At 41.3% G+C, this 13,699-nt stretch overlaps 1 protein-coding gene across 1 annotated transcript in view; it reads left to right on the top strand.

Moving 5' to 3' along the window:
• Window positions 1-13,699, top strand: part of LOC141497211 (uncharacterized) — a 56,176-nt gene that overhangs the window by 14,901 nt on the left and 27,576 nt on the right.

Raw genomic sequence — 13,699 nt, 5'->3', positions numbered from 1 at the left:
AGTCAATGTGAAAAGTTTTTCCATTGAAGGAGAGACTTAAGGCACATCAGAGAATTCACACTGGAGAGTAGCCTTATGAATATGATCTGAGTTTCTTAAACTAGCATTGTGATAAAGGATATACCTTGATGTTCTCAAAAACACAGTGTCTTCAGAATTAGAAAAAAAAAACTGTTAGTATTATGGCAACTGGAGGAAAACACTTGATTAAGAGAAGAAACCCGAGTTTGCACAATAAGTAAAATTTCAGGTTAATTAGGGGGAGTTTTATATTTCCTACAGGCCTCCAATGAGCACCTTTTCAGCCTACATTGAGACCACTGCAGGTGACAATCAAGAACCTTTCTCTTTAATATGAGATGCATTCTGTCTCCTGATTGTTGTGACTCAATGATCATGGTGATGAAGAAGGGATTCCAACAAACTTGAGGCAGAGCAGAACACTTGTGTAAAAAAGAAAAGCAGCCACTACTCTGTTGGTAAGGCATTTCTAAAGAGCTTCATAGACATGATCCTTAATGATTTTGGACAATCAAAACAGAGTTCATTGACTTCTGGAGAATGTGGTTTGGGATCCTGGTACAACCAAAGTGACCTTTTCCGTGGCCTGTTCACCTGAAGCTAAAAGCTATTAAATGAAAGAAAACTTTTCTAGGGACTTTGAAAGAGTTTAAGAAGATCCAGGCTTGGGGCAGCTAGGTAGTGCAGTGAATAGAACACTAGCTCTGGAGTTAGGAAGACCTGAGTTCAAATTTTGCTTCAGACACTTAATAATTTTCTTGCTGGGTGACCTTGGACAAGTCACTTAACTCCATTGCCTTGCCAAAAAGAAAAAAGAAGATAGTCTCTGTTTTTCGAGTTCTGGTCAATTTGGTGGGCAGATAAGACACAAACAAGGGAAATGAAAATCTTTTTTTTTCACTCTCCAGAAATTGATAATATTGTAAACTAAGGTCTAATTTGTCCCTTTATTAAGGGAGGTGGTAGTAAGATGTCATTGACTTTTCCTTTTCTTCTGCTATTTTCATAGCTCATTCTGGGGATCTGCGTGTTGTCAGCACTATCCAAGTGGAATGATCCACGGGGAGGTCTACTCACTCCTTTCCTTGTCAGAGTTCAGCAAGTCCCTGATCCAAATTTGATTCTTTCTGTTAAGTTTCTGTAGGTTGCTTATTGGATTTTCTCAGTTTGCCTACTTACAGATTCTCTGTCTTCAAAGGATTTGACCTGCTGGCTCCTCTGGCTTCCCTTTGATCTTGGTTGACTAAATCATTTCATACTGGTTTACGAACAGAGATGAGGTGGGAACTTTGTCTACATCTTTCTTGTTCTAGGGCACATTGCTAAAGAGTTTAAGTTTTTGTACCTTTTTCCTTGCTCAGTATAAAGCTTCTATTCTTTTTTTCTACCCTTAAAGTGGGGGCAAGGGTTCTCAGTTCTTTGAGCATTTCCCAATTATGCTCTCTCTAAGAATTTATTGAGATTTAGCATAAAATGTTTATGCTCAAAGAGTTGTCCCTCCATTGATTAGATTTTATTTTGGACAATTAGGCCTGGTGCTCTGGAGACCACTAATGCAATCTCTCCTGAAGGAAGACTTTATAAAATCTATACGAAGAAATCATTGTCGTCAAATTAGACCTGATTGCCTCATTTGTCTTTATAATTGTCATGATAGTCTTGCCTTGTGTGTTCTTTAGTCCTTTCAGTCATTCTGATACTTTGTGACCCAATCAAGGATAATGGAGCTAGAGTGGTGGGGGTCTGGTGGGGGGGAGAAATGTTTCATGTCCCCGTCATAGTGAAAGCTGCCTGGCTCACTGAGCCATTGGTACCAATGTCCAGAACTCTTCAGACTACCCTTCTCAGAGAGGTGCATTTTATCCAAGCCTGTTGTATTGTTCCTTCTTACATATACAGCTTCTTTCCCTGTGACAAAGAAGAAAGATGTGAAAATAAGAATGGCAGAAATGGTTTCACTGATATTCTACTACTTGAGAAGCGAGCTTTCAAAAGTTGAGCAGAATACGGCCTGTCCAAGAGGCAGTCTGGTGGTATCCCTGAGTCAGATGATTTGTGGGGGGGCTACTGTTTTGTTCTTAACAATATAAGAAAAGGATGTCTTTGTTCCCTCTATTGTAATAATACTTATTTGTGATGTATATTTCAAGTTCCAACTTTCTTAGTCCTCTAAGTAAATAGGACCTACCTAACAATTCACCAAGAATTTATTGGCTATCACAAGAAAGAAATCAATGATATGTTCACACACACACACACACACAAACACACACACACAAACACTACCCCCTTCCAATGATGACAGATTTTGTGTGACAGTCACTTATGGGATACTGTCAGGAGACCTTGTCACATGACCTTCTGGCATTGCCTGGAGGCAATGAGGATGAGCAGACCCCAAGGTCATGATGCTTGGCATCATAGCTAGTCTTGCTATCTGTGATTCAGGTCTTAAGGTTAGCGTGCCTAGTTTTAAAAATGAGTAAAATTAACAACCTCATGAGGAGCTATGAGAAGGTCCAGTGTCTACAAAAGAATTTGAATATTGTTGAACCTCAGGTGCTAATAGAATTGATGTGGGAGTGTTGTCTCTGGTTGTACATTGTGGATGAAAATGGAAATTCTCTAAGATTCCACTTCTCTCTGGCTCCCTGTACTATTTCAGTCTTTGAAGAGAAAGACAGTCATCTGTACATCATTCCTGAGTCTACTTTTGTCCAGGGTTTGTTTGACCATCGATGATAGTGACAGAAAGCATTTTTGGAAGGGGTGGGTTGTCTTATTGACATGTTCCTGATGCCCGCCAGCATCTTAGTACTCACCTTACTCCCACTGTCAACCCCATGAACATATACATAAATCATTTCCATCTGAACTGCTGTCGAGATGTGCATACCATGACCTGTGTATAGCATGAGTTGAAGAAGAGACTCCACCTCTCCTCTTTAAAAGTACATCTTGGGGCAGCTAGGTGGCATAGTTGATAAAGCACCGACCTTGGAGTTAGGAGTACCTGGGTTCAAATCTGGTCTCAGGCACTTAATAATTACCTAGCTGTGTGGCCTTGGGCAAGCCACTTAATCCCATTTGCCTTGCAAAAAAAAAAAAAAAAACCCTTAAAAAATAAATAAATAAAAATACATCTTACAAGGAGACTTTTACTCTTTCAAGTACCTAAGGAAAATAACTTACTGTATTTCCCCAAGTATAAGACATACTTTAATTTGGGAGCTTGAAATTTGAAAAAAATGTATTATATAAAGTTATTGAACTCATATTTTTTCATTATTTTATTCATCATAAAATTCATGCAACTCCTCATCACTGTCAAAATTCTCAACCATTGGATTGTCCTCTTTGGTGTTTGATGACAAATTACTGTCTTCACATATTGCCTCATCCTCAGTGCCAACTATGGCATTTGAAATGCCACACTTTATTTTTTATGTTTTTTAGTTTTTAGTTTTTGCTAGGCAATGGAGTTAAGTGGCTTGCCCAAGGCCACACAGCTAAGTAATTATTAAGTGTCTGAAGCCAGATTTGAACCCAGGTACTCCTGACTCCAGGGCCAGTGCTCTATCTACTTCACCACCTAGCTGCCCCTTATGCCACACTTATTAAATGACAATGATCTCAATCTTGATATTATCCCAGCATCCTTTCACCCAAGTACAAACTTCTATAGTTGATTTCTTTACTCTTTCTGCTGGTGTCAAACCTAGAAGACTTCATCCATTGGTTCCATTTGTCTGTCATAGAAGCTTTGAAGGGTTTCTTAATACTGACATCAAGTGGTTGGCGCTGGGATGTTTTACCAGATTTGAAATTATATAAAGCATCAGTGACCAAATCTGTCTGGTATTGGCTAAGAAATAGTTTGGTGGATCAGTAGAGTAGACTAGATGCAAAAAAACCAGCAGGAAACAATTATAGTACTCTACTGTTTGATAAACCAAGAGTCCAAATTTTGGGATAAGAACTCTCTCTTCAATAAAAAACTGTTGGGTAAATTGGGAGTTGGAATGGCAGAAATTTGGATTAGACCAACATCTCACATCCAATACCAAGATAAGATCAAAATGGGTACAAGATTTAGACAAAAGACAAGCAAACTTAGAGGTCAAGGACTAGTTTACTTTTCAGATCTATGGAAAGGGAAGCAGTTTATGACCAAGGAAGAGATGGAGAACATCACTAAAACAAATTAGTTTTATTACATTAAATTCAAAAGCTTTTGCACAAACAAAACTGCTGTAACCAAGATCAAAAGAAATGTAGTGAATTGGAAAACAATTTTTAAACTGGTATTTCTGATAATATATAGAGAAATGAGTCAAATTTCTTGATTTTTTTTTAGGTTTTTGCAAGGCAAATGGGGTTAAGTAGCTTGCCCAAGGCCACACAGCTAGGTAATTATTAAGTGTCTGAGACTGGATTTGAACTTAGGTACTCCTGACTCCAGGGCTGATGCTTTATCCACTATGCCACCTAGCTGCCCCCTGAGTCAAATTAAAAAAAAAAGCCATTCCCCAATTGACAAATGGCCAAAGGATATGCAAAGGCAATTTACAAATGAGGGAATCAAAGCAATCCATAGTCATATGAAAAATTGCTCTAAATCATTACTTATTACAGAAATGCAAATTAAAGCAGCTCTGAAGTACTATCTCATGGCCTATCAGATTGGCCAATATGACCAGAAAGACCAGTGTTCAATGTTGGGAAGGATGTGGGAAATCTGGGAAACTAATACATGTTGGTGGAACTGTGAACTCATCCTGCCTTTCTGGAGAGCAATCTGGAATTATTCCCAAAGGGCAATAGATATATGCATACCCTTTGATGCAACAATACCACAACTGGGTCTATACCCTTAAGAGATCGTGGAAAAGGTAAAGGCATCACTGGTACAAAAATATTCCTGGCAGCCCTGTTTATAGTAGCAAAGAATTGAAAATCGAGTGAATGTCCATCAATTGGGGAATGACTGAACAAACTGTGCTATATACATACATATATATATATATATATATGTATGTATGTATGTATATATGTATATGTTATGGAACACTATTGTTCTATTAGAAACCAAGAGGGTTGGGATTTCAGAGAAGCCTGGAAGGATTTGCATGAACTGATGATAAGCAAGATGAGCAGCACCAGAACATTTGCATACCCTAAAAGCAACATGGGGTTGATGATCAACCTCTAATTCTGTTTTTCAAGGAATTATTTTCTTTGAATATTCAAGTTATCTGACTTTCTTTTCATTTTCGTGATTTTATAGGATTAGTCTTACTTTTTTTTTTTTTTTGGCAAGGCAATGGGGTTAAGTGCCTTGCCCAAGGCCACACAGCTAGGTAATTATTAAGTGTCTGAGGCTGGATTTGAACCCAGGTACTCCTGACTCTAGGGCCGGTGCTCTATCCACTGCGCCACCTAGTCAACCCCCTAGTCTTACTTTTTTCTCATTTTTCCTTGCTGTCTCTTAATTGACTTCTAAACACCTTAAGTACTTACAAAAACTCTTTTTGTACTTGGGACTTAAAACAACTGAGTTTCCATTTCACAACTCTTACATTGTCTTAGATGGCAAAAAAGGAGAAATGACCAATGTTGGAGAAGTTGTGGGAGGTTTGGTATAGGAATGCATTGTTGGTGGAGCTGTGAACTGATCCAGCTATTCTGGAGAATAATATCGAACTACTCTTTGACCCAAGAATTTCAATACAGACCTATATCCAGGAGATGTAAAAAAATGGGAAAAGTCCAAGATGTTCCAAAATATTCATAGCAGCTCTTTTTGAAATGGCAAAGAATTGGAAATTCAGGGGCTGTCCATCAGTTAGGTAATGGCTGAACAAGTTATGGTATATGAATAGTATGGAGTGTTATGGTTCAATAAGAAACCATCGATGATTGAACTCTAGAGAAGCGTAGAATGAATTACAGGAAATTTGCAGGAACAATTTGTACAATATTCTGATGTTTGAAGGGTTCAGAACCAAGAGACCACTGTACACATTAACAGCAACATTGTGAGTTGATTAACCTGCTCTCAGTAATTCAGAGAGCTGGTATAGCCCTGGGAAGAAGAAAATGAAGTAAAACAAAACAAAATAAAAACCTTACAGAATCTGAATGAACTCTACATTCCCTTTTTTAAAATTTCTCTTAGGTTTCTCTTTCCTATTTCATGGTGTTCTTTCTATTCCCTTCATCCTAATTCCACATATGGGAAATCACTAATTTGTAAACATGTTAAACACAAATGTGTATGTTCAATGGTCACCAGACTGTTCACGGCTTAGGGGAGGGGGGTGGGACATGAAGGTGGAAGGAAATTATGTAATTTTAAAACATGCATATGCAAATGGATGAATGTTGAAAAACTTTCATAAAATGTAATTGGAAAGACAGAATATCAATTAAAAATTTAATCAAAAATAAAAGAAAGAAAATTATAGCCATGCCTTTGTCTCAGGGTTCTGATCAGGGTTCAGGGAGAGCCTGTTTTAAACTCTGTAAATTAAATCATCCTTGGAAAGTGAGATAATGACATTTAAAAAGAAAGTAAATGAGTTTTTGTACTGCACATAGAGGGAAAGTGTCAGTTTGTGCCTATGTGTCTATGTGTAGGTGTGTGTGTGTGTGTGTGTGTGTGTGTGTGTGTATGAAGTATCAAGTCTTTGTATGTTTGTTGTATAATTTGTTTCTTTTAGAGAGATCAGACTTAAAGTGAAGGAAACGACTACAGGGCCATATGCCTTTTTGTGGAAGAAACTCATCATCCTCAACCTCCCCAGTGTCCCAGTGAAGAAACATGAGGCAGGGAGATGGGAGGGATGGACAAAAAGGTTCTTCCAAACAGGATTTCGAGTGGGAAAAGCTTTAGTTTTGTTTGTTGAGTGTTTCTGAGTAAAAAAAAAAAAAAAATGCTCCCAGAAGGGCACCTGCTCATTCTATATTTTGCAATATTTTAGCTAATTTGGTCGGACCAACAGAGTCATTCTCTGTAGGTGATGGACTGGGGGCACTTCCCATTAAGTCCCTACTGTGTGGACAAATCTCTATGTATTAATAACTGTCCATTAAGTGGCCAGCTTGATTTCAATTAGCAGGATGGGATGAATCAGGAAGATTCCTTTGAAAGGGATTTTGCTCACTTCTTTAGCTGTTACCCTGTAAATGTTTCAGACCTCCCACTGAGCTGCTTCTACCAGGATCAAAAGAGATTGCATTTGAGCACATGTAAAAATCTACCTGAAGTCAAGGGAAATGGGAAAATACCCAGGAATGACCTCCTGGGACCAGAGGATTCTCTCTTCTGTTCGTTTGAACACAAGAAACCCAATCCAAACTCTCCTTTGGCCTCCTGAAACACCAGAAGAAAACATTTCATTTAACAATAGACACAATAGCAAAGTGAAAAAATCCTTAAGGGTATATCAAGGCAAGTGTGGGCACCTTTCTGGACCTGGCACCCACCAAGCACCAATGGATGCGGGTCCTGCTTTAACATAAATTTAGAGGAAGAAAATGAGGCCTTTCTCCTGAGGCTCTGAGCGAGGGCACAGTCAAGAGCATCACAGAATCATAGGTGGGAGAACAGGGCAGAGGTTAAAGGGCAGTTACCTTGAGACCTGGCTCCCTCTCTCTGGGCATCACAAGCATCAGGGAAGGGGACAAACAATCCACTCTCAGCAGGAGGTTAGCACTTTTTTTTAGGTTTTTGCAAGGCAATGGGGTTAAATGACTTGCACAAGGCCACACAGCTAGGTCATTATTAAGTGTCTGAGGCCGGATTTGAACTCAGGGACTCCTGACTCCAGGGCTGGTGCTCTGTCCACTGTGCCACCTAGCCACCCCCATCCCATTTTTTAAAATAGAATTCTCTGTAGCAGACGAAATTCCAAAAGCATATTTAGAGCTAGTGTAAAAGATAACAAAGACATTTCATCTAAGTGGCAGACACCAGCCAGGGCCACTGAGTCACTAACTGAAGGTTGTAAGGACTGAGCCTCTGTTGCTTCAAAATCAGACAGTCATTCTTGAGGAGCTCTCACATAAAGCTTATCCAGTGGGATATCAGACAGGACCAGTCTGACAGCTTCAGCCTGGAGGGCCACCTGTGTCTGTCACATTCACAATCCAAGGCTAGGACAGTCACAGAGTTAAAAAAAATTAGAGCATTCAATGTGAGTATTCTCAGATAAAATTAAAGCAAATTTATGGTCTGTCAGCATTTATATGGACCAAATGTTTATTTTTCTTTAATAACAAAGCAATGCCAGCAAGAGGGCACCTTGGATAAGTCTTTGACCCCTTAGACTAAGTTCTGATCCTTTTCACCTAACAAAGCAGATGTTTCCTCAGAAGCATCCCACTGTACCCCAAGGAAGGCCTGGGATCCAGTTAACCTGAGGAATAGGCAACAGGATGGAGAGCAAAGCCAAAGGGTTGACCCCAGAACTCCAGAGCCCATGCCTTTACAGTGATGAGCGAAAGTCCAGTGTCAAGGGCAGCTAGGTGGCACAGTGGATAGAGCAATGACCCTGGAGTCAGGAGGACCTGAGTTCAAATCCATTCTCAGCCACTTAATAATCATCTAGCTGTGTGACCTTGGGCAAGTCAACCCCATTGCCTTGCAAAAATAAAAACATAGTCCAATGTCTCCATTAATTTGGTTGACTGAATGCAGAAGCAGAAGCCAGGAGACTTGCAGAAGGACATGTAAGAATTTTTATTCCATTTCCAATTTTTGACAAGAGGAGTTAAAAAGGGGGAAACAATGTCCCTCATGGCCTGTTTTCACAGCCAGCTGCACCATGGACAGCTCTATCCTATTATTTTATTATAAGTTTGGGCCTTTTCAAAAGTGCCTGGATCCATCTAGGGATTGCACTTCTTTTAAAAGAGTTTCCAAGTATTCTATCCCTGGCTGACCAAATTGAAGTTTAGGAAGGAAGGCATTGTGTCCTTTCTCTGAGAACGCAGGGAGATTCCTCACAGGTCAGAGCTGGGTGGAGGAATTCATCAATTATTGATGTAATGTTGAGAATGACAGTGGCTCATTCTGAGTATCAGGATGCTGAAGTTGAGAAACTAGAGAAGACAGCTTTGACATAGGCCTGTGGGAGTTTGACCTGCTTGAATTATGAGGCCTCTATCCAAAGGGGAGAGTTGGGGTCTGTCCGGTGAAGGATGATGAAAGGTGAAAGCTGGTCTATCAGGACTCGATTGTGAAAAATCCACAGAACACATCAGTAACAACATACAATTTGTTATCAGCTGATAGAGGTGAAAATGGTATAGGGACCAAAGAATGGTGAGATAAGGCAGGGCCATTAATGACCCTTAAATCCTGAAGAAACCAGTAGACTTGTCTGCAATCTTGACTGTCTTCAGATTTGTTCTACGGAGACTCTCGATTTCATATGCAAGTTGATAGTGGGGTGCAAACTCTGCGCCATCTCTAGGCACGGAGGAGACAGATATGTGAAGAGGAAGTCAATTAGCCCTGCTGGGCCTTTTGGCTGGGCCAGCAGGTTGAAGCATCACTTCAACTTCTTCAGTTCCTAGATGATAGTACTGACTAGAACTGTGGAGGTCGAGTCCTCTTACAGAGGCAGAGAGGCCGGTTTCCATCCTCAATCAGTGGGATATCCCCTGATTCTCATCCCATTGCCACTACCTGTCCCACCTTTACAGAGCTTTCCCATCAACTGTAGCCCCAGGCTTCTGGGAGAAGGTGGCTCCTTGGATCCTTCCCACCCTGCCCCCTCCTTTTCTGTTCTCTCACAATAACATAGTCCCCTATTGAGAAAGAGAAACACAGAGAAAGAAACTTGGAGAGACTGAGACAGAGAGAGCATACTCTCCTATTAAGAAAGAGAGAGCGAGAACATAAAAATGGGGTGGCTAGGTGGCGTAGTAGATAGAGCACCGGGCCTGGAGTCAGGAGTACCTGTGTTCAAATCCAGTCTCAGGCACTTAGTAATTACCTAGCTGTGTGGCCTTGGGCAACCACTTAACCCCATTTGCCTTGCAAAATCCTTAAAAAAAAAAAAAAAAAAAAAAAAAGAAACTTGAACAATGCAAACAAAAGAGTTTCAAAATTTGTCTCCAATTGAACTGACCACTCCCTACTTCCCTGGTTCCCTGCATCAGCTGATGTCAAGTTGCAAATGGAAAAGTTGGATATAAATGTTCCGTATTAATATAGTGGGGAGTTTACAGCTGTGTAGAGAATGGAGTGTGTGACTCCAGCCAGCCAACCGACTGGTTGACTATTCCTGATAACTGCCTCAAGAAGTTTTGAGGAGAGGGGCGGCTGGGTGGTGCAGTGTATAAAGTACCAGCCCTGGAGTCAGGAGGACCTGGGTTCAAATCCAGTCTCAGACACTTAATAATGACCTAGCTGTGTGGCCTTGGGCAAGCCACTTAACCCCATTTGCCTTGCAAAAAACCTAAGGAAAAAAAAGAGCTGAGGAGGATCCCAAGGCCAAGCAGATGGTTTCCATGGCAGGTATAATTTAAGTCTCTCTCATTGGGTGAATACCTTTGATATCACCTAATTAAGGGAGCATTGGCAAATGACTCCAGTAGGTGGCACTGTGGGAGGGAAACATGAGAGCATGATGGCAGAGAAATCAGGAGAACACAATCAGGTGGCATTGGGTGTTCTTGAAGACTTGCTACCCTGCAGCTTTTTCCTTGCTGGGCCTTGGGGATAGCCTCAGGACCAGGCCATATCTGCCCCACCAAACTCTACATAAATTCTACTGCCACAGGGGCCCAACACAGGGTCCCCATAGGTCGAACTGGAAGTTATTTGCATGAAACAACCTCCAGATTCCCAGGATGAGGTGGTGTGGGAAGATAAGAGGGGGCCTCAGGAAGCAGAGCATCTCCACCATGGCCTTGATTCTCCTCTTTCTCATCCACCTCACTCTCTGTAATGATTGGGGAAGGTGCTCCCTAGGATTTATGGGGGAAGTTGAAAGAAGAGCTGGCCATGTAGCCAATTCAGTGATTCCCTATCTCTGTTCTTGGCTGAGCCTGGAGTCACAAACTCCAATCCTCCCTTTTCAATTATAAACATCCCACCATATTAATAATTTACATTTATATTCATCTTTTAGATTTACAGTGCCCTTCACATCAGCGCTCTCCTTTAATTCTCACATTGAATCTGCTTGGCAGGGTCCTTTAGAAGGAGAAGGGACCTAGGGACTGGCCTAAGGAAAACAGTAGGAAAACTGGTCTGGGGATCCTTGTATCAGGGGCTGCTGGGCACCAGTCACACTCCCATTAGGAGGAGATGTGAATGTTGAAGGTAATATCTTTTTTTGGGGGGGAGGTTAGGTTTTTTCAAGGCAAACAGGGTTAAGTGGCTTGCCCAAGGCCACACAGCTAGGGAATTATTAAGTGTATGAGACTGGATTTGAACCCAGGTACTCCTGACTGCAGGGCCGGTACTTCATCCACTATGCCACCTAGCTGCCCCAAAGGTAATATCTTAATAGTGATACTAACCTCTACCTTGTTTATTCTAATTTATTGGAAATTACTTTATTTAAATTATGTTTAATTTACTGTTTTCTTGTTTTCAGGGGTCAGTTCTCAGGCTGTGGTGACTTAGGAGTCATCTCTGCCTATGATCTCAGGAGGAACAGTCACCCTGACCTGCAGCTCCAGCACTGGGGCAGTCACCTCTGAGCTCTATTCCTACTGTTGCCAGCAGAAATCTGACCAAGTTCTAAAGACACTGAGTTATCATAATCTTGTATCACACATCCCCGTCCAATTCTCCTGTCCATTCTTGGGGACAAAGCTGTCCTCACCATCAAGGGGATCCAGTCTGAGGACAAGGCTGAATATTGCTCTGGTTTATGGTATAACAGTGCAATTCAGCCTCATAGTGACAGATTCTGATGGGGAAGAGGTAACTCAAAAGTCTTTGGGAGACCTAGGTTCCAGGCCATGCCAAGGTTGGCTCCCCATTCACTTGCTTGTCATTCTTCCTGTCCTGCATTTATTTCCCATAGCAGGCCTTAGAGTGGGCCCTTTAGGCATGTGGACCTGAAGGAGGGAGTGTAGATCTGGTTACAGAAACTTTCCTGCCCAACTGCCCAACTCATTCATACAAGTGGGGCTCTTTCCAGAGACATCACTAGACTTCTGAGGGCCAGGATACTAATGGATCAACAATCTAGAAATGGATGAGAATTCAACCATGTTCTCTTTCCCAGAGAAGGGCATTTGGTGTACAGATTTTTTTGAAGGAAGATAATTGAGTTTGTAAATATAGACAAGTAAGCTGGACCATTGAAGAAATGGTTACCAACATCCAACTCTGCCTTTATATGCTTTCTAAAGTCATTATCCCAGTGGCCTCTGCTCTTCCCTTTCCTATCTGAACTCCTTCTATTCCAGTTCAATTACAAATTATTCTTCTCTTGGTCACCTTCTGTTTTGTCCCTGTTGACAATAACAATTGCCACAAGGAGATGTTTCCCACCACCCTCTGCTTTTGTTCCCTTTTATTTGCTGCTAAATGTATCTCAGAAACTCATGAAACCATTTTGATCTGTTGACTCTTAAATGATTTTTTTCTGAGGTCAAATGGATCCTCACTGAGACAAGCCAATCTCTCCTCTTTCCTAAAACATTCAAAATCCCTCTTACCTCAGCAATTGTTCCTAACCTCCTTTCTCCTCATAAGTCCAAAATCTTTCCACTCCTTCACCTTTTTAGCAGTAAAGTTTCCTCAAATTTTGCTGAAAACATCAAGGCCATATGTCCAAAGATTCTTCTAATCCCCTCCTCAACTTTCATTTTCTAGGCAGATTTTGACACTATTTCTGCCTTCCCCTATTCCCCCATTATTTCCCTCTTCAGGGAAAACTCTTTAAATGCACACATGATCCTATTCCATTCCATCTATTACAGTAGTTTCTTCCCTCTGCCATCCTCACGTGTGGGTACACAGGCTATTCTAACTGCCATGACACAAATGATTTCCAAGTAAACTGCCACCTGGACAGTCTCAGGAGCTGGCTCGCCACCCTGAGAGACAAGGAGCTGGACATTCCAACCCACAGACCAAGGGCACTAGACACAGCTGTGTTTTACCACCTCCTCCCTAATGTACCCCCTTATCCTGTAACACAAGACACTGCACATACACACTGCTTGTACACCCCCATTCCCTCAATTATTCTCTGTTCTACCCTGAAAGACCTAACAGTATATATGTATAAGCTAAACAGTAATAAAATTGAGCTGGAGGCATAAGGCAGTAGTGGCTTGACTCCTTATTCTCAGCTCCCCTCCTGGAGAGAGGTGGTCACTATGGGCCCCAAGGTGAAGCAAGCCACAACACTCATGCTCTAATTTGTCTCCCATCTCTCCTTGCCTATGGGTTCCTTCCCTCCTTGTATGTCCATGGCCCCATCCTTTAAAACCCTATCTAGATCTGTCCAGAATCTCTGCCATATTTTCTCCCTTCTATAACAAAACTTCTTGAGGTCTTCTACAATTGACAAATATTTCAATTATCTTGAGTGACCACAAGGGACATGAAAGTAACATTCTCAATCCCAGTTGAGTGGAACAAAGAGTTTGGGTTCTCGTGGTTAGGGGGATAAAGTTGTGAGAAACCTAACCCATGGGT

Source organism: Macrotis lagotis, chromosome X (genome assembly GCF_037893015.1).
Source record: "Macrotis lagotis isolate mMagLag1 chromosome X, bilby.v1.9.chrom.fasta, whole genome shotgun sequence".
Lineage (NCBI taxonomy): Eukaryota > Metazoa > Chordata > Mammalia > Peramelemorphia > Peramelidae > Macrotis > Macrotis lagotis.
This window is presented reverse-complemented; position numbering and strand designations above follow the sequence as displayed.